This window comes from Benincasa hispida, chromosome 7 (assembly GCF_027475165.1).
Source record: "Benincasa hispida cultivar pf3 chromosome 7, pf3_genome.v1.1, whole genome shotgun sequence".
In the NCBI taxonomy this organism is placed as follows: Eukaryota; Viridiplantae; Streptophyta; class Magnoliopsida; order Cucurbitales; family Cucurbitaceae; genus Benincasa; species Benincasa hispida.
In genome coordinates this window covers 39,442,279-39,461,720 of record NC_143484.1, presented here as the reverse complement: position 1 = coordinate 39,461,720, position 19,442 = coordinate 39,442,279, and the positions used below count along the sequence as shown (strand labels likewise).

The 19,442-nt window shown below is 35.5% G+C and overlaps 1 pseudogene across 1 annotated transcript; it reads left to right on the top strand.

Annotated features, from left to right (window-relative positions):
* Positions 1–517: 517 nt before the first annotated feature.
* On the top strand, positions 518–7,245 carry LOC120079182 (cucumisin-like; annotated as a pseudogene). The gene is made up of 9 exons (XR_016530802.1): positions 518–598; positions 701–789; positions 1,308–1,396; positions 1,732–2,400; positions 2,696–2,790; positions 4,883–5,104; positions 5,678–5,789; positions 5,885–6,084; positions 6,645–7,245. The product of XR_016530802.1 is annotated as a cucumisin-like (transcript).
* The last annotated feature ends 12,197 nt before the right edge of the window (positions 7,246–19,442 follow it).

Below are 19,442 nucleotides of genomic sequence, written 5' to 3'. Positions count from 1 at the left end.
TATCAGATATACCTATGATACACAAATGAGATAAAATCATAATAATAAAAAAAATCGGGAATCAAGTTTACAGTTTTAGAAAATCATTGCTATATTTAAAATACTTTTATATTCTTCGCTACCATTGTAATTTTCCTGAAAAAAGTGTAATAAATTTTATTTCAATTAAAACAACAAGCAACAAGAAAAAAGTAGCAAACATATTTGTTTTTTTTCATTATTATTTTTCTTTTTTGAAAAGTAAGATACTAAATAGTTATCAAATCCATTTTTGTTTCTAGTTTTTTAGGAAAGATAAATAAGATACAAGAAACAAAAGATAAGAAATGAAAACATTATTGAATGGACGTAGAGGCATGAAACTCATTCAAACAATAACTATTATGAAGCATAACATTAAATAATTCTTCCTATAAAAGGCCCTTATTCTTCATTTATTCTTCACTTTCTCAAAATACATCCTAAAGATATCAAAGATTTGCACTGATTTCCACTGATGATCACAAGAAGCATTACTATGTCTTCCTCTCTAATTTTTAAGCTTTTCTTCAGTACTATACTCGCTTCGAGCTTCGAATCCGACGATGATGGAAAAAAAGTATAAAGCATTCAAAGTTCTGGACAACTATAATTATGAAATATGTTGGCTTTTCTGTTTTACATGTTTTTTGTTTTGTCTATTTTATTAAAACCTTTGCAGATTTATATTGTCTACATGGGGAAGAAGCTAGAGGACCCTGATTCTGCTCGTTTACATCATAGGGCAATGTTGGAACAAGTTGTTGGCAGGTTCATATTCATGCAAACATGTAGCTTTTTCTGTTGTAGTTTATTTTTTTATTTTTATTTTTATTTTTATTTTTTTAAATTTTGTGTTTTATGCCTAAAAACACGACCCTAAAAAAATCATTATACAAACATGATTTTATGTCGGATTAAGAGACGAACATTGAACAAAATAGATCTACGATAGAAATGTAACATAACTAGGATCAAAATGACTAGTTTCTTAAACATCTAAGGATATCAATGTACCTTTTAAAAGTTCAAAAATAAAAATAGACTCAAATTATTTTGTAAATTTAAGGACAAATAAATCGTACAAACTTGAAACTTTTGACTAAACTAAGATTTAAACTCTATAATAATCTAGAGAGATGGTTTTGTGCCTAAAAAACACCACCCTTTGAAGCTGCATATTTTTCTCACAAGAGTTACAATTTTATACAATTATTTTTTTTAATAAAAATTATTAAGTAGTACCCTGATGAAAGTTTATTGATGATCTTGTATGTTTGTTATCTAAGGACTTTTGCTCCAGAATCTGTACTTTATAGTTACAAGAGAAGTTTCAATGGATTTGTAGTGAACGAAGAAGACGCTGAAAAGATTGTCAGTACATAATTCCTATTCAACATCATCTTATTATTTTAAGATTTAGTCTGGGAAGATTTTTTAAAAACTAGTGGAAATACACTTTTAGTCCCTAAAATTTTATTAAAATTTCATTTCTATCTATAAGTTTTCAAATAAATCAATAGTTTTACCGTATAGATTTGCTTTTGAATCACCATTGGCCAGTCCATCAGGTTTGCAGAGTACATTCTAATAGAAACCGAGCATGACACTATTTTTCACCTAACAATTATTTTAAGTAATTTAAAATTATTTCTTTATTTAGTTTTTTTTTTTTTTAAGAAATTAAGACATAATTTGAGATATGTTTTACAGGTATGGAGGGTGTGGTGTCAGTGTTTTTAAATGAAATGAACGTACTTCATACAACAAGATCATGAGTAGGACAAACTTGTCTCCACTTTTTCCTTTTTCTTTCCTCCAATATCGGTGCAAATTAAAGATGATCAAAATCATTGGTGCTATGTTAGAAAAATTATTGGAGGTCGAGCATATCACATTAGCCGTCCCCTTCGCCCTGCTGATGTGAATACTCCATGAGACACAGACGGCCATGGGACGCACACTGCGTCGACGGCGGCTGGCGGTCTAGTTAGCCAGGCAAATTTGTACGGTCTTGGACTCGGCACAGCGAGAGGAGGTGTTCCCTTAGCGCGCATCGCGGTATACAAGATATGTTGGAAGGATGGGTGCTCTGATGCCGACATTCTTGCAGCATATGATGATGCCATTGCCGATGGAGTCGATATTATTTCGCTTTCAGTGGGTGCGAGGAAACCACGATAGTATTTCAATGATCCCATTGCCATTGGATCTTTCCACGCAATAGAAAAAGGAATATTAACATCCAATTCTGCTGGAAATGAAGGTCCCAGCTTCTTCACCACCACAAGCTTGTCTCCATGGCTACTGTCTGTTGCTGCAAGAACCATAGATAGAAAGTTTGTCACACAAGTGCAAATTGGTAACAGACAAAGCTTTCAGGTGATCATATTATTAATTCTCTTTTCCCCATACATTTTCATAGTCTTAAATGCTAATTCAATGAATTTGCTACAATCTGTTGTATCGTATAATTTCTCCTAACCTCAGTGGGTTAGAAACATTGTTTGGGCATGAGCTGACCCAACTTAGTAGATTAAAGTTTGAGTTAGCTTGAATTGTGATTGATCAACTATTGAATACTAATTATTTGATTATTATATTTATATATATAAATTTTCTTAATTAAGGGTTATTAAAATCTAATAATTTATAATATTTTAATGAACGTTCGCAGGGAGTTTCAATTAACACATTTGATATGAATCGTCAATATCCCCTCGTTCTTGGGCGTGATATACCCAATATAGGTTTCGATAGCTCCACCTCAAGGTAATTTAATTTGTTATTTAAAAATCATATATGTGTGGAAATTGCATCAGCAAAAAAAAAAAAAAAAAAAAAAAAAAATAAAAGTGTTTGTAAGTTTAGTAATGGTTTTCTAAAATTGTAAATAAGGGGAAAAAAATTAAAACCTGATTTTCAATTTTTTTTTTTTTTTTTTTATTATTTCCATCTTACCCACATTTGTATATCAATAGGTTCATATGTTGGTATATCAATCAATTGTATACTTTATATCTGGTATATCAATAAGTTGGTATACTTTATTTAAAGAATATCATTTATATAATTAATATATCATAACTTTAATTATGTTACGGTTGACGTTTGTTTATGGTAAATATTATTTTTATTTTATATTATGTATTGATATAGAGTTATTTTCATTCGATAAGTTCAATTTTGATGGTTTTATTTAAGTTTTGACGTAGTTGTGTTCTATTTTCAAAATTGATTTTGACGGTATATCTTAAATACATCAATTGATATATCAAATATAAAATATATTAGTTAATTGATTCTATTTTCGAAATTTGGATATAATTCTAGTGACATATAAGCTACATTTTATTTGATATATCAATTGTGTAAAAAATATTTCATATTTCATTAGTTGATTGATATACTTGATTTAGAGATTAAAAAAAAAAAAAAAAACCATTGTTATTGTTGATATACTAAATATGAAGTATATCATTCATAATGATAATTAATGTATAACATTAATATTTCAATTGTATATCAGTAATAATTGAAAATGGTTTTCAAGTGATATCATTAGCATAGCAGTAGTATATCATAATTTGTTAAAAAAAAAATGCAGCACTAATTATTTGGTATGATCTAAATCTATTTCAAGTATAGTATTCGTGTATCAATAGTATATCAAAACTTATTCAAAATGACTAATATATTAGTATTCATTCAAAATTCAATTTCAACCATATTAGTAATATGTTAGTACATCAGTATTATATAGGTTCCCTCAAAATTCATTTAAAGTATCATTTAATCTATCAACATTTTTATCAATACTCATTCAAGATTCAAGACTAGTTTCAAGTATAACATTAGTGTATCAAAGATATATCAATATTCCAAAATAAAATTTTAGCTATAACCTTGGTGCATTATTATTATATCAACATTAACTCAAAACTTCATATCAAGTGAAACATTAGTTATCATTAGTATACCAATGCTTTTTAAAGATATATTGTTCAAGTATATCAATATGGTATATCCAACACTAATCAAAATTCAATTTCAAGCTTAAAACTGGTGTATCATCAATAGTTTATCAAGATTCACTTAGAATGATTATCAACAAGACGAAGTGAATCATTACAAGTTGATTATAATGTACTAGAAAAATAATATAGTATAACAAATGAATAAAGATTCAAATTAAGTCCACTAATAATAACTGCATAAACACTATATATGTATATGTATGTATGTGTGTATGTGTGTATATATATTTTTGTTTTTAAAAAAACCAATCATATTAATATTTTTTCCCACTAAGTATACCCTTTTACCAAGAAAGAAAAAAAATTCCACCAATTTCTTTCTTTCTTTTTCTTATTTCCTTTTAAAAATGTTTTCAAATCTAAACCAAAACTTTAGGAAAGGAATGTGATTTTCAATTAAAAAACTAAAAATTAAGATTTCGTTGGATAATCATTTGATTTTTTTAAAAAATAATATACTTATTTTCTCATCATTAACAGTAGATTTCATCTTGAAAACAAATGACTTCTTAATTAAATTCTAAAAAATAATTACAAGATTTTCAAAAAATTATATTTTTTTTTATTATTAAAAAATTGGGACAGATTTTGAAAACATTCCGAAAAGTAGATATCACATAGCAACTAAACCTATATGTTGGAGTAGTGTGTTTATAATATTGATACTAAAGAGAAAAAATAAAATGAATATCATACGAGACCTATTATATAATCAAACGAGGTCAAAAAACGAAACTGGACATTGTTGTACTCTCTTAATTATTTATGTTGAAGTTGTAAGGTTCGAAAAAGTGATAAATTATAACATATCTAAAAATTTGAAACAGATACTGCTTGAACAACTCGGTGAATCCCTACTTGGTGAAGGGAAATATCGTTCTTTGTGAAGCGGTTTTTGGTCCTGATGAATTCTTCAAGTACTTGAATGGCGCAGCGGGTGTCCTCATGCTAGCATATACGAGAGATGATGCATCATCCTATCCCTTCCCTTCTTCCACTCTTGACCCAAATGATGTCACTGACATTTTTCATTATATTTATTCAACTCGGTACGATCCATAAGTTACTATTCTCATAGTTAATTGGTTTCTCTTAGATTACATATGGTTCCATCTCAAAATCGATTGGAAATAAGAAGAGTAACTCATGTATCTTAGAAAGTTTACAAGGTCCCTAAAGTTTTTCAATGTGAGATCATAACATGCGGCTACATGATGGTGCTTTGATACCATAATACATAACATAAGATTTTTTCTCATAATTGTCATTGACGAAGATAAAAATTAGTGTCTAATCCAAAAATGATGAACTAAAAAAAGGCACCATAACGTGTTAAGGATTCGGCATTAGAAAAATTAAGGGATCCAACAAGATAGATGAGGTGCTAGTTCTTCTCATTCCAATTGGTTATGAGATGGAACGACATTCATCTAATTAACGGTGAACCCAGAAAAAAAAAAAAACCATGTCGAGAATCCTTTATTGTAAAAGTGAAAAAACATCTCAATTAATTTTGATTAGATGGAACCTCATTTTATCTAATAGCATATATATCGGATTATTTATCAATATTGATCGGGTTTGATCCTTTTTTCTAAAAAAAATCAACTTTTGATGAATAGCTCTCCTACTGCAACCATTTTCAAGAGTACCACAATCCGCAATACATCTGCTCCTGTTGTAGTTTCCTTCTCATCTAGGGGACCTAATGCCGCAACTATAGACCTTATTAAGGTTAAATTTATTTAAACTTTGTTTTTCGATATTCTTAAGGTGTGAGTAAGATGATTAATTAACTAGTTTCATGAACTTAATCGAACAAATTGCAGCCAGATTTGAGTGGTCCAGGAGTTGAAATTCTAGCAGCATGGCCTCCAGTTGCCCCAGTGGGTGGAATTCTTAGAAATACACTTTTTAATATAATCTCAGGGACGTCAATGGCCTGCCCACATATCACTGGAATTGCAGTCTATGTTAAAACATTCAATCCTACATGGTCTCCTGCTGCCATCAAGTCTGCACTCATGACAACTGGTAATCATCACATTCATTAGATTCACCATTCTTTAATCTAATCTTGATTTTCTTTCAAATGAATGTTTGTTTGGCCTTCATGGTTTTGATACTAAATTAGATAAAATGTTATGTGTAGTAAAGTCTATCTGCGATAGACTCTTACCAGAGATATAGTCTATCACTGATAGACTCCTACCAACAATATGGTCTATCATTGATAGACTATCTAAATTTTTTCATATTTATAATTTTTTCATATCATGTCATATCTACTAATACTTTGAGTCTGATTGTTATATTTGCAACTATCCTATATATATATATTCGACTTAAGGAAAGTAGCTTAAAGATGCATTATCTTTAGAGAACATGATGAGGAGATCCCACCATCTTTTTATAAGATAGATAGGATATGATGGATACTTTATCTAATAACTATTAACTTCTTAATCTACGTTATTTAAGTTTGTAGCTCAAGAATATTCTATTAAAATCCACTTAGGTAGAAAATGCAATATAAATAGATTATTTAATTTATACAACGATTTTTATAACTATTTTCCATTCACTTTGTACGGCTTCGCCCATGAATGCTAGGTTCCATCCACAAGGGGAGTTTGCATATGGCTCAGGCCATGTGAACCCACTAAAAGCAGTAAGACCTGGGTTGGTTTATGATGCAAATGAAAGCGATTATGTGAAATTCTTATGTGGTCAAGGCTACAGCACCAACATGGTTCGACGTATCACCGGAGACTACGGTGCTTGTACTTCTAGAAATATTGGTAGAGTATGGGATTTAAACTATCCTTCTTTTGGACTTTCAGTATCTCGTTCGCAGACCTTCAGTCAATACTTCACAAGAACTCTCACAAGTGTGGTATCTCAAGCATGGACATATAGAGCTATGATTTCTGCACCACAAGGCCTTGCTATCACAGTGAATCCTAATGTTCTATCATTTAATGGCATCGGAGATAAGAAATCTTTCACATTGACAATTCGAGGATCAGTAAGCCAGTCTGTAGTTTCTGCTTCTTTGGTGTGGACCAATGGTGTACATACTGTGAGAAGCCCCATAACAATCACGACTCTTAGTTTAGATTAGACTTTGAAATTAAAAAAGGGGTTAAAATGGAAAAAAAAAAAAATGAAAGTGTGGGAGAGAAGTAATTCCTTTTGCTTCCTTCACTCGTTCATTTTTGTTTGTATGTTGTCATCTAGTTAAGGTGGCGGCGGATTTTGAAATAAGTTTGTGTGTACTATCACTAATATTAATAAATAAATAAATATTCTCTTTGCTCGCAATCATTAATTGTTTAGGTAATAGGTCCTAGTTGGAATTAAGAGAAAATAGGGGAGGCTGGAGTTTTTAATGTTTTCCTTCCTTTTCTATGTATTTTCTCCATTGTACAATGGCCTCTTGTGGCATTCTTATACATGCCTTACCCTTAGGGTTTTAGGCAATGGAAAAGGAAAAGATTGGGAATAAATTTTCCTTACTAATAGTGGACAGATGTCCATATAATACAGGTTGGTACAATTTTTTTAAAAACAGAATTGATTGGTTGTTTCCTTATTTCTTTCTTTTTATATATCTAATCCAATTGGATTTTCTGACTTGGTACTGCTTTGCTTAGGTGGTTGGCTTCTTTTTTCTGATTGGTCCTTGCTAGTTTTTTTTATTCTAACATCCCCCTTCAAACTCGTGGGGAGGTCAATGACACCGAGTTTGTTTCAAAGGAGATGGAATTGAGATTGTGTCAATGACTTTGTCAGGCAATCAGCAAACTGATCCGACGATGGAATGTACTGTACTTCAAGTTTTCCATTGATGACTTGGTCACGAAAAAAGTGTACATCAAGCTCAATGTGTTTTGTTCGAGCATGAAACACTGGGTTTGAAGCTAGAGTTCCAACATTTATGTTATCACACCATAGAATAGGTTTGTAGGTTGTTTGAATTTGTAGTTCACTCATCAGTTGTTTAAGCCAGATGATTTCCACTGTGGCATGAGCAAGGGCCCGATATTCAGATTCTGTGCTGGATCTTGCAACTGCAGTTTGCTTCTTAGAGGACCAAGAAACTAGATTGTTGCCGACATACACACAATATGTTGCAATAGATTTTCTGTCATCAATGTTAGAAGCCCAATCAGCATCCAAAAATGCTGTAAGTTGTAAATCAGTGCTAGGTTGAAAAAGAAGGCCATGATGTCTGCTGGCACTGATGTATCGGAGTACCCGCTTAGTTGCTTACCAATGAACATCCATAGGAGCCTTCAAGAATTGACTCAAGTGATTAACTATGTATGCTATATCCGGTCTCGTATGTGTTAGATATTGAAGGGCTCCGATGGTGCTTCTAAACAAGTAGGGATCAGATAGTGGTTGTCCATCAGTTATTGAAAGATGTTTACCTACTGTGTAAGGAGAGACTGCCGGTTTAAGATCAGTGAGACTAAGTTTGTGGAGTAGTTCTTCAACATACTTTGCTTGATTTAGGATGAAGCCTGACTTGAGATAGTGGACTTGGCTGCCTAAGAAATAGGTGAGGCGGCCTAGTTCCTTCAAAGAAAACCTGCTGTCAAATAGGTTGATGAGCTGGGATATTAGTCGAGAATTACTACCTTTTATTATCAGATCATCTATATAAACCAGCAGAAATATAACAGCCGCACGAGTGTGAAATATGAGCAAAGAATTGTCAGCCTTTGATACTTTGAATCCTCAGCTGACTAAGGCATTGCCTAGTGTGTTGCTCCAGGCCCGAGGGGCTTGTTTTAAGCCATAGATTGCTTTGTTTAACTTGCACACATACTCAGGATGTTCAGTGCTAACATAACCAGTAGGTTGCTTCATATATACATCTTCTTGTAGGTTTTCATTGAGGAAGGCGTTATTGAAATCCAGTTGACGGATCTCCCATCCTTTCGAAACAACAATGCTAAGCACCACTCTGATAGTGGAGGCCTTAACTATAGGACTAAACGTTTCAAAGAAATCTATCCCTTGATGTTGATAAAACCCCTTTGCTACCAAACGTGCTTTGTATCTGTCAATTGAGCCATTAGGGTTTTTCTTTAACTGGCAGATCCATTTGTTACCTAGAACATTGTATGAGTCTGAGGGTGGTACGAGATGCCATGTGTTTCTTTGAACTAAAGTTTGATACTCATTGCCCATAGTTGCTTTCCATTGAGATGTACTAAGCGCCTCTTTTGACTCTGGTGGGTTCCTCGACAGTCCAATCAGTTTTAGCAGCTGTGAGTAGGATTTTGGGCTTGAAAATACTAGCCTTTGCTCTGGTAATCATTGGATGTGTCGATTGGAGTGAGACTGTGTGCTGCTGTTGCTCAGTGGGAACAGTGGGCTGCTAAATGGGTGCAAGAAAGGGTGAATAGTTTGTTTGTGGAGAGCCAACAATGTTCTGAGATGATGAGATGGACATGTGAGAGGGAACATTGATAGGAGAGGGAGTCGGAGAGCTGCAAGGTTGTTGTACAGGAGATATGGTTTATGGTGCATTAGTTGAGGGGAGATATGGTTTGTGGTGCATTAGTTGAGGGGTTGAGTGATGGATCTGTCATAGTAGGATGATTAATAGAGCTTGGTGAAGGACTTTGAGGAGTATTGATATTGGATATAATAGGATTTGTTTGTAATGGCTCAGAGAGGACTTGGACAAGAGGGGCAGGCATTTGGGCAGACAGTGATGGAGGGAGGGCTTGTGAATAGTCACTGATTACTTGAAAACCAGTAGAAAATGGAAATTTAGTTTCATTAAAGACAACATTTCTAGATATGTATACTTTATCTGATTTTGCTAAGCATCAATGTCCCTTGTGGAGTACACTTGGTCTCAAGTACACACATTTTTCAGAGTGATATTGAAACTTGTGATGTTGATATGGTCGAATACAGGGGAAGCAAGCACATCCAAACGTTCTTAGTTTGGTTATATCCAACACCTTTTTAAATAATATCTGAGTTGGATATTGTCCATTTAGTACAGGAGTGGGTAATCCATTGATTAGAAGGTTGGCATTGACAAACGCATCCCACCAGTACTGATAAGACATGGAAGCTTATGCTAGAAGTGTGAGTCCTATTTCAACTAAGTGCCGATGCTTTCTTTCTGCTCTTCCATTTTGAGCTGAAGAGTAGGGACAGGAATGCTAACTTAGGATCCCTAATGAGAAGCACAACTGATGAATCTTTTTTAACTCATTTCCATTGTCAGATTGAAACATTTTAACAGTTGCATCAAACTGATTTTTAATCACTTGAATAAAGTGCTGAAAAGCTGCAAGTGTATTAGATTTTTGTTTAAGAGGGTATGTCCACAGAAACCTACTATGATCATCTAAGAAGGAAATGTAGTATCGAGAAACCTACTATGATCATCTAAGAAGGAAATGTAGTATCGAAAACCTACTATAGATTGTACTAGGGCTGATCCCCATACATCAGAATGAATTAAGTAAAAATTGGCTTTGGCCCTTGATTCAGATTGTGAAAATGGGAGAGAGTGTGATTTGCCCAACTGACATGAGTCACAGAATAGAGATTTTTCATTAACTTTGATGGACTGTTTATACTGATCTAATATTGACTTCAAAACTTTAGGGGAGGGATGACCTAATCTTCTATGCCACATGTCCGTTGACTCAATAACATTTACACTGACATTGGATAGTAAAAGTGCTTTTGAGCCATTGTTTTTATCCATAAGTCTGAGGGTTTTTTATCTTCTATGCTTTGAGACATCCTATGGTCGTAGGTTGTTTCTCCAAGCTGATAGAGGCCATCCTTAAGTGTTCCTTTCACCAGAGTGTTGGCCGAATATTTGTCCTTTATCATACAGCAAGTTCCATGAAATTCCACAAATATATCATTATCTTGAGTTAGTTTATAGATGCTTACTAGGTTCTTTGCAATAGATGGAACATAAAAAACATCTTCCAAGCTAAGTAAACACTGTCTAGATTCTAAACTTGAGTTACCTACAGCAGAAATGTATAACTGATCACCATTACCAACTATTACAAGATTAATACCTGAATACTCGGTTGGATTGGCATTGTGAGTTAGGTATGTTGTGACATGATGAGTAGCACCTCTATCAGCATACCAGTTGACATCAGCTGAACTAGTGAATGGATTATTGGAGTAGGATGTCATGAAGGCTGATGGAGTGTTGTTGGGTGGTTGCTAATGGCCAGATCCCCTGCCTTGATTTACATTGGGTACATACTCCCTATTGTATCGTTGATAACACACATCAGCTGCATGACCATATTTGGAGCAGACTTGACACATTGGGCGATTGCCTCTGCCTCGATTGCCTCCTCCATTGTTGGAGTAAGTAGGTTTTGAGTTGTTGTGCTGGAACTTCACATTCCCTTGATTAATGTTGGGGGTCATAGGTTTGACATTGCCATTACCTTTGTTAAAAGCAACATTCACTGATGAATTTCCTGCAGAAGCAACAAAGGACTTGGACGAGTTTTGATGCTCTAGTCATTTCTCAAAAGAGAGGAGCTCGGATTGCATATCCAACCAGGATATGTTAGGTTTGATTTGAATCACAACCATTACTGGATTATATTCTTCATCTAGACTAAGTAAAACTTGAGAAATTAAGTCTTGAGGCAATACTGGACTTCCTGCTTGAGCCAAGTTTTCTGAGTGTAGCTTCATGAGCTTCACGTATTCGAACATGGTTGAGTTCCCTTTGTGTGTTTGTTGAAACACCTGACGAAGATAATCCTTTTCAGTTCGTGATTGAACACTAAAGAGGGCATGGATGTCATCCCATAGAGCTTTAGTATTTTCAAACCCCATGAGCTGCACGGCAGCTTTTAGTGCCATTGAGTTATATAACCATCCTGACAGTAGTTGATCAGCTGTGATCCAAGCCTCATAGAGAGGATTCAACATTTGCTCACTTATGGAGCTTAATACACCTCCGGAAAGATAGAAGATAGTCGTTCCTGCCTCATGTACAGACAGACCTTCAATGGGGAGGGAAATGAACATGGGAGGGTAGACTTTTGTACCTGAGAGGTGTCCTTCTAGCCGATACCTTCGGAGATTCGGTAACGCTAGAGTTTTCCACAACATAAAATTCCCTTGTTCGAGTTTTTTGTTGGTGATTTGATTGAGAAGTTGGTTCAATGGTGGAGTGCTGAACTTTGTGGTTTCAGACACTATTGTCGTTATTCCAGAGTGTGAGGCGTTGGCTATTAGGCGCCCTGATACCAAGTTGGAATTAAGAGAAAATAGGGGAGGCTGCAGCTTTTAATGTTTTGCTTCCTTTTCTATATATTTTCTCCATTGTACAATGGCCTCTTGTGGCATTCTTATACACGCCTTACCCTTAGGGTTTTAGGCAACCAAAAAGGAAAAGATTGAGAATAAATTTTCCTAACTAATAGTGGACAGGTGTCCATATAATACAGGTTGGTACAATTGTTTTAAAAATAGAATTGATTGGTTGTTTCCCTATTTCTTTCTTTTTATATATCCAATCCATCTGACATGGCACTGCTTTGCTTAGGTGGTTACCTTCTTTTTTCTGATTGGTCCTTGTTGGTTTCTTTTATTCTAACAGTCCTACTTGATATTATTTTTTTTCAGTTATTTATAAGGACACACTACTTTCACTATGATTTTTTTTGTTTTTATTTTTTATTTTTGTGTTGTCAACTATAAACTCTAAGTCTCCTAGCATAGGAATGGTTATATATGTTAATTGATTTTGAATATAGCACAAAATGAGGAGTTAAAAAAAGTATAAAAATTAACCTTCAGCCACACATTCAAGAAACAAAAAGGAGGAAAGAAAAGAAAGTTAGTGGGTAATAAAAGGCGACTTCTTCTGGAAGCCACACCAATGTTGGAAAGAAACTTTTGGAGGTTGGAAATTGAAAGAGGGAATTAGGGAAAGAGGCTACTTGTATTATTGAGCACTTTTAATTTTTTGGCTTGAAACAAATGGTAGGACATACTTCCTACTTATACTAGTTGACGCACTTAAATCTATGGTTAGGATTTTGCCAACACATTCATGATCTAATGGTTACAAATGTCTCTTGAGAATATTCTCTATAATTACTCTTCTTTCTCATATTTTCTAGATAATTCCATACTATATTATAAGTATCTCCTACAAGTATTTTTTTCTAGAATATTCTAATAATTAATTCTTGTAGAAATTGGGTTTTTGTTTTGGATTAGACCCAAACAATTCTAACCCAAAATAAAGTTTATATTCCAATAAGCCCTCTTAAACTTGATTTTGTTACTCCGAGCAAATATTTCAATCTTGTGAAGTCTTCTTTCTTAAGAGGCTTAATGAAAATATCAACTACCTGATCATGAGTCTTTACATACTCTAGTTACACATCCTTTCTTCTTATGCACTCTCTAATATAATGATAACACGTATCGATGTGCTTGCTTTAGTTGTGGAAGACTGGGTTCTTAGCCAAGGCAATTACTGGTTTGTTGTCTACAAAATTTTGATTAGCTCCTCTTATTCTAGTCTCAACTCCTGCTATAGATTTCTCAACCACATTACAAGGCAAACTCATGAGGTAGCAACTATATATTCTGCTTCACATATGGAGAGGGTATCAATTGGTTGCTTGTTTGACATCCATGTGAAGGCAGTGTCTCCTATTGATAGCACAAAAATATGTGATTTTTCTCTTCTTAAATCTAGGTCGTTACTATGTTTATTATGTTTATTTAATGATTTTATAGGTGTCGAGCATCTTGGAGGTGAAATCAGTCGTTATGAGCTGTTCGGGGTTAATATGGAGCAATTAGGAGCTAATTTGAGCAACAAGGCTTTAAAAGGATGTGAAAGGATGAAAATGCTCCTGGACGGAGCGTTGCAACGCTACAAGGCAGTAGACACTTGATGATGGACAACAGGGCAGCGTTGCAACACTCCGATTACTAACAGAGGCACGCACGAGGCCTCGCAGCGTTGCAACGCTGTGCTGTATAAAATCTTTCTTCTTTGTTTTAAGGAAGTTTATCATGAAATAATCAACCTCCAATCGACTCTCCAACCGATTTCTTCATCTTCTCACCTCCCACACTTGTAATTTTCTCTAATTTCTTCCTTCCTCTCATGTAATTAGTTGAGATGAAGCCCAGATTTGTCTTCTTCATCCCATGGGAAGGTAAGTTCTATTATTTTTTTTAGTTTAGAGGATTTTGGATTCTATGTAGTCTTTGGAGTTTTATTTGAATGTAATCTTTATATCTTGATTATGAGTTTCCTTTCTAATTGAATTGCTTTGTAATCATATTTTCTCTTGATTGTCTGACAAACTACTTGAGATTTTATGATTGAATGCTTAAGAGATTGGCTTATAATATGTGACATAAAATTATAAATTGGTTTCTAGGAAGCAAAAGGTAATATAGGCTTGCTATTTGTTGTCTAGAACGAATAGTATTGTTCTTATTGACCTAGGGGAAACTATATTGAATGTTTCGTTAGATGTTGGAAACTAAATATTCATCCAAGTGTAAGCTTTAGAGCATAATGTGGTTAGGTAAATGTATTTACTATGGATTCATCTAGCATGTTTAACTAATTAGGTAATTAGGACCATTGGTTTGATGTCCAATCGATTGGGCTAGGCATAATTAAGAACCATAAGATTTCATTCAAATAATTCAATAAGCAAGATTACATTGAGTTATTCCGATATCTGTCCTCTAAACGGAAAGATCTCGATTGATTGAATTTCTATATTTTAATTTCATTGCACTTTATTTTCTTTTATGTATTTCCTATCTCAATCCACACCAAACGCCTCCATTTTACCACTTTAACTAAAAATGAGCTTCGATGAACTAATCTTTCGTGCTTCCCTATGGTTCGACACATGACTTTCCACTTGTACTACTAATTAGTATAAATTGTTTGTTTGATGAATTATAAGTATTATTTGATTGGCAATCTTTGGGAGCGACACCAAAAGGATACCTTCCATCAAATTGGTGTCGTTGCCGAGGAAATCAGTTAGTTCTTATTAGTTAGTTTTTAGTTAGAGTTACTTTTGCTTTGATTTGTTTTCTTTCTTGTGTCAGTTGAGGGATTTCCAAATCAATCTTGGACATCCGAAAATCGAGTTGCAGGTCTTGGCGACTGATAACTTGTAGAAATACAAGTTATTTATGCTGTTTTATTTAGATAATGTGGAAAAAAGAAGGGAAAGTTGCATCGATAGTATAAGAATTGGCTAAAAAATACGAAAATTATAAAATGTCGTGAACGCATCCATTAACCCCATTGCGATGGCGAAATAGAATGTTCCAGTCTCTGTTTTGCAGGAAATAGGTCACCGCATGCGTTAATTGCTCAAGGACAAAATGAACAACGCATCTACTTCGTATGCCCCAATCGATCAAGAACGTGGAAATATCAACGCAATGACGGCGCATCCGACGATCGATCATGGACTCTAGTGATCAACGCATTTCAACTGCATGCGGTAATCAAAACAACTACACTGCACGCGGTGATCGATCGAAGATCTGAAGAGCAACGCATTCGTGGGCGATTATGAAAAGAGTACAACTTTCTATTGTACGATTCTGATAGATTGATCGTGGAGCAGAGCGGACATTTCCACTATGTCATAGCAGGAATTATCAGAATTACACAGTGAGACCACCAATACAAAGAGCCAAGGTCTTGTCTATAAATAGCATCCTTGAATTCATTGCAAAAGAGTCTGGTCTGAAGAGACTTTACAGAGAAAATCCGGGAGAACGACGAGACAAGGCTGAAAAGTGAGTCTCTGAATAAGGAATTCTTCCGATTCCCGAAGCTGAAGTTCTGTGCAAGAGGTCACTTCTACCGGGAAAGCAAGCCTGAAAGGGAAGATTTCCTCCCCACTTCATCCATATGACGACAAGCATAAGTCTCCGATTGGGATCTGTGTCAAGACGTTGACAATTTTTCCATATTTGTTTCTATTCTTTCATTTCATCTACTGTGTTAATCTTCTTTAATCTTTCATTCACAAATCATGTATCAAACACTTATCTTTAGATTTAAATGCTATTATCGTCACATTATCATCTCTCTGTTCCTTTCTATACATTTATCCTCCATTTTCTCCATCACGTGTTCTTAATCCTCTCGGTAAAGAGGAAGAATTAAGCGAGTGAGTTAATCTTTGTTAAGGTAATCGGCTAAGTTTAGCTAAAGCATGCTCAACGACATCTTCACCTATGAGAGCAAAAGTGAAGATGTTATTCCGCCTATCGAGAAAAGGTTGGAAGAATGTGTTAATTAAAGCATAGCTTAAGCATTCATGATCTAATGGTTACAACATTGCATTCATTACGTTCATCTCTGTTTCACCATAGATGTATGGAAACGTGGCCGATCACTAAAAGGTGTACAACAAGAGAAAGCGGAACCTTAGTTGCGTCCTTAACGAGATTGACAAACTTGCGATGTCCTTTCCTTCTACTCATTCTCTTTCTGCTTCATTCACAAGAATTTCCATCGCATTCATTAGATTCTTTTGTACAACTTTACAGCCAGTCCTCACCCTGTATCATAGTAATTTAGACATTTATGTCAAAACCAAATTCTTTATTCTTTATGAAAACCGGTCGCATTTACCACATTAGTATCGCATATAAATGACAACAATCCCCGTGTTCGACCTCAGGTCATTCTGAGAAACATGTGTTGGAATTATACTTGGTTCCAGCGCAAAGAAACTTATGACACGCACTACATCATCGCATACTATGAAGCATTTTATCATCAACGCATACACTTAGAACGTAGTATCACAAAATATCTTTATCGCAAAGCACTTGAGCGCATTACAATTTTACATATTTCTGCCAAATCCTTCTATTATTAAGTACGGCTGGTACCATTTCGATGTGTTTCGATTCTTTCGAACAAGAGAGGTTTCGGGCAATACGGCTTTCATAATACGCGAAGCAGCTGAGCGAGCGATAGCTATTCGATCGTATTTTGTATTTGAATATGAATTCGTTTTTAGAAAATGTCGTGAAGCTTCTGCCCGGGGGGTCTCGGCAGGCTTCGGTGAGGTTCCTCTTTTCGGTCTGTGTCGCCAGCTGTGTGCTTCCACGTCGCTAGATTGAGATCTGTAGGGTGGCGGGGACTTCGACTGCCTTGTATTAGGTGAAGATAAGGGGTGGTAGGCTTAGTCATCAATTTCATTCATAAACAACGCAATAGATAAAGATAGATATTAAATATTCGTTACAAGTTTATGGCAACATGAGCTTGTATCATTCATTGATCAGTAGTGTGCATAAGCGATACAAAACATACACAACAAAACATTCCATTTTTATCCTCACAAGTTTATGGCGCCGTTGCTGGGGATTGGTAACGGTTAGCGTTGAATACTTTTGTGGTATTTTGCCAGACAGATCTCTGCAGTACTGTCTTTTTATCGCAAAGAGTAGGCTGACAGTCTATGAGTACTGGGACTAATCCAGAATTCTAAGCTGACCCAGAGATCAAGTGTACTTTTCACGCAAGAGCACACCAGAACCGAATTAGGAGAAGAATGAACATGGCAAATAACAATGAAAGGCCCGATGGGAACCAAGGGGTAAATTGGCCAGCGCAAGACCCTGTTTTTCTTGCTGCTGACCACCATATCCCGATGAGGAACTATGCAGCACCCAATCTATACAACTTCTCGCCTGAAATTTCAAGACCCACGGTTGAGGAAAATGAAAGGTTTGAGATAAAGCCGGTCATGCTACAAATGATCCAAAATGCGGGACAATTCGAAGGTCTACAAGGAGAAGACCAGCATGCTCATTTGATCAGCTTTGTAGAAATGTACAACACATTTTCCATACCTGGTGTGACTCCTGAAGGAATTAGGTTGTATCTCTTCCCGTATACACTGCGGGATGAGGCAAAGAGGTGGGTTCAATCACTAGAGTCAAATGTAATCAACTCATGAGACCAGTTGGTTGAAAGGTTTATGAAGAAAATTTTCCCGTCCGCCGTCAATGCAAGAAGACGGAGGGACGTATTTTGAAAAGAAGGGATATGAAACTATGAGCACCACCTGGGTGCTATTTAGACAATTAGTGAAGAACTGTCCGCACATCGGGATTCCCGATTGCATTCTGATGGAGACTTTTTATAACAACTTGGATCAATCAACGCAAGCAGTTGCTGATGCCTCCGCAGTAGGAGGGTTAATGGAAAAGACGTATATGGAAGCGAAGATCATCTTAGATCGCATTTCGCGGAATACAGATGATATGATGGATAACAGGTATGAAGAAAGAGGCTCGGAACGAAGAAGAGTAGAAAGTGCCATTATACCAGCTGATACAATGACCACCCTGGCCGCCCAGATAGCCACAGTAACCTCGCTCCTCCAGACTATGGCTATTAATCAAGGACATCTTTCTCAAAATGCAGTGCAAGCCAATGCGTTGACGTAAGTGGCAGTAGTAAGTTGTGTATAATGCGGAGAAGGGCACTCAATGGAAGTCTGCCTGTTAAATCCACAATCCGTATACTATATTCACAATGAATTGTTCAGCAATACCTACAACCCTGGTTGGCAGAATCACCCAACTTTCAGTTGGGGAGGGAATCACAACAAGGGGGGCCAAAGGAATCATTAGAACAGTCATCACGGGAATCGAGGTAATTCTCTGATTTTCTTTAATCAGAATAATAGCCAAGGTAATTTTTAGAGTATACAACCACACGACCAACCGTCCTCTTCTAACACCTCTTCTTGTACCTCGTCTTTGGAAATACTATTGAAACAATATATTGAGAAGAACAAGGAAATTAAGCAGTCGTAAGCTTCCTCCCTTAGAAATTTTGAGGTGCAGATTGAACAGCTTGCGATCGAACCTAAGAATAGAGCACCTGGTACGCTGCCCAGTAGCTCGGAAGCACCGGAACCACGCGACAAAGAATAATGTCAAGCAGTGACATTGAGAAGTGGCAAGAAGATGGTCCCCATGCCACTAGTATCGGATTCAGTGAAAAGGCCAGTAGACTCAATCATCAATGATGACCACTCAACCATAAACAACAGAACTACTAATTCAGAAGCAACTACCTCCATAAAGAATGAATCTCAACAAGACTCAGAATCGAAGTCACCATAACCTCCAGCTCTTAAAACATAGCAAGCAAGGGGCCTCAATGAACCATCAAGTGATCAGGAAGTACGACGGGATCCTCCACCTTTCCCGTCTAGACTGAAAAAGAAAGATGATAGCAAACAATTCAAGAGGTTCCTGGATGTTCTCCGACAGTTACATATCAACATTCCCTTAGTAGAAGCGTTGGAACAA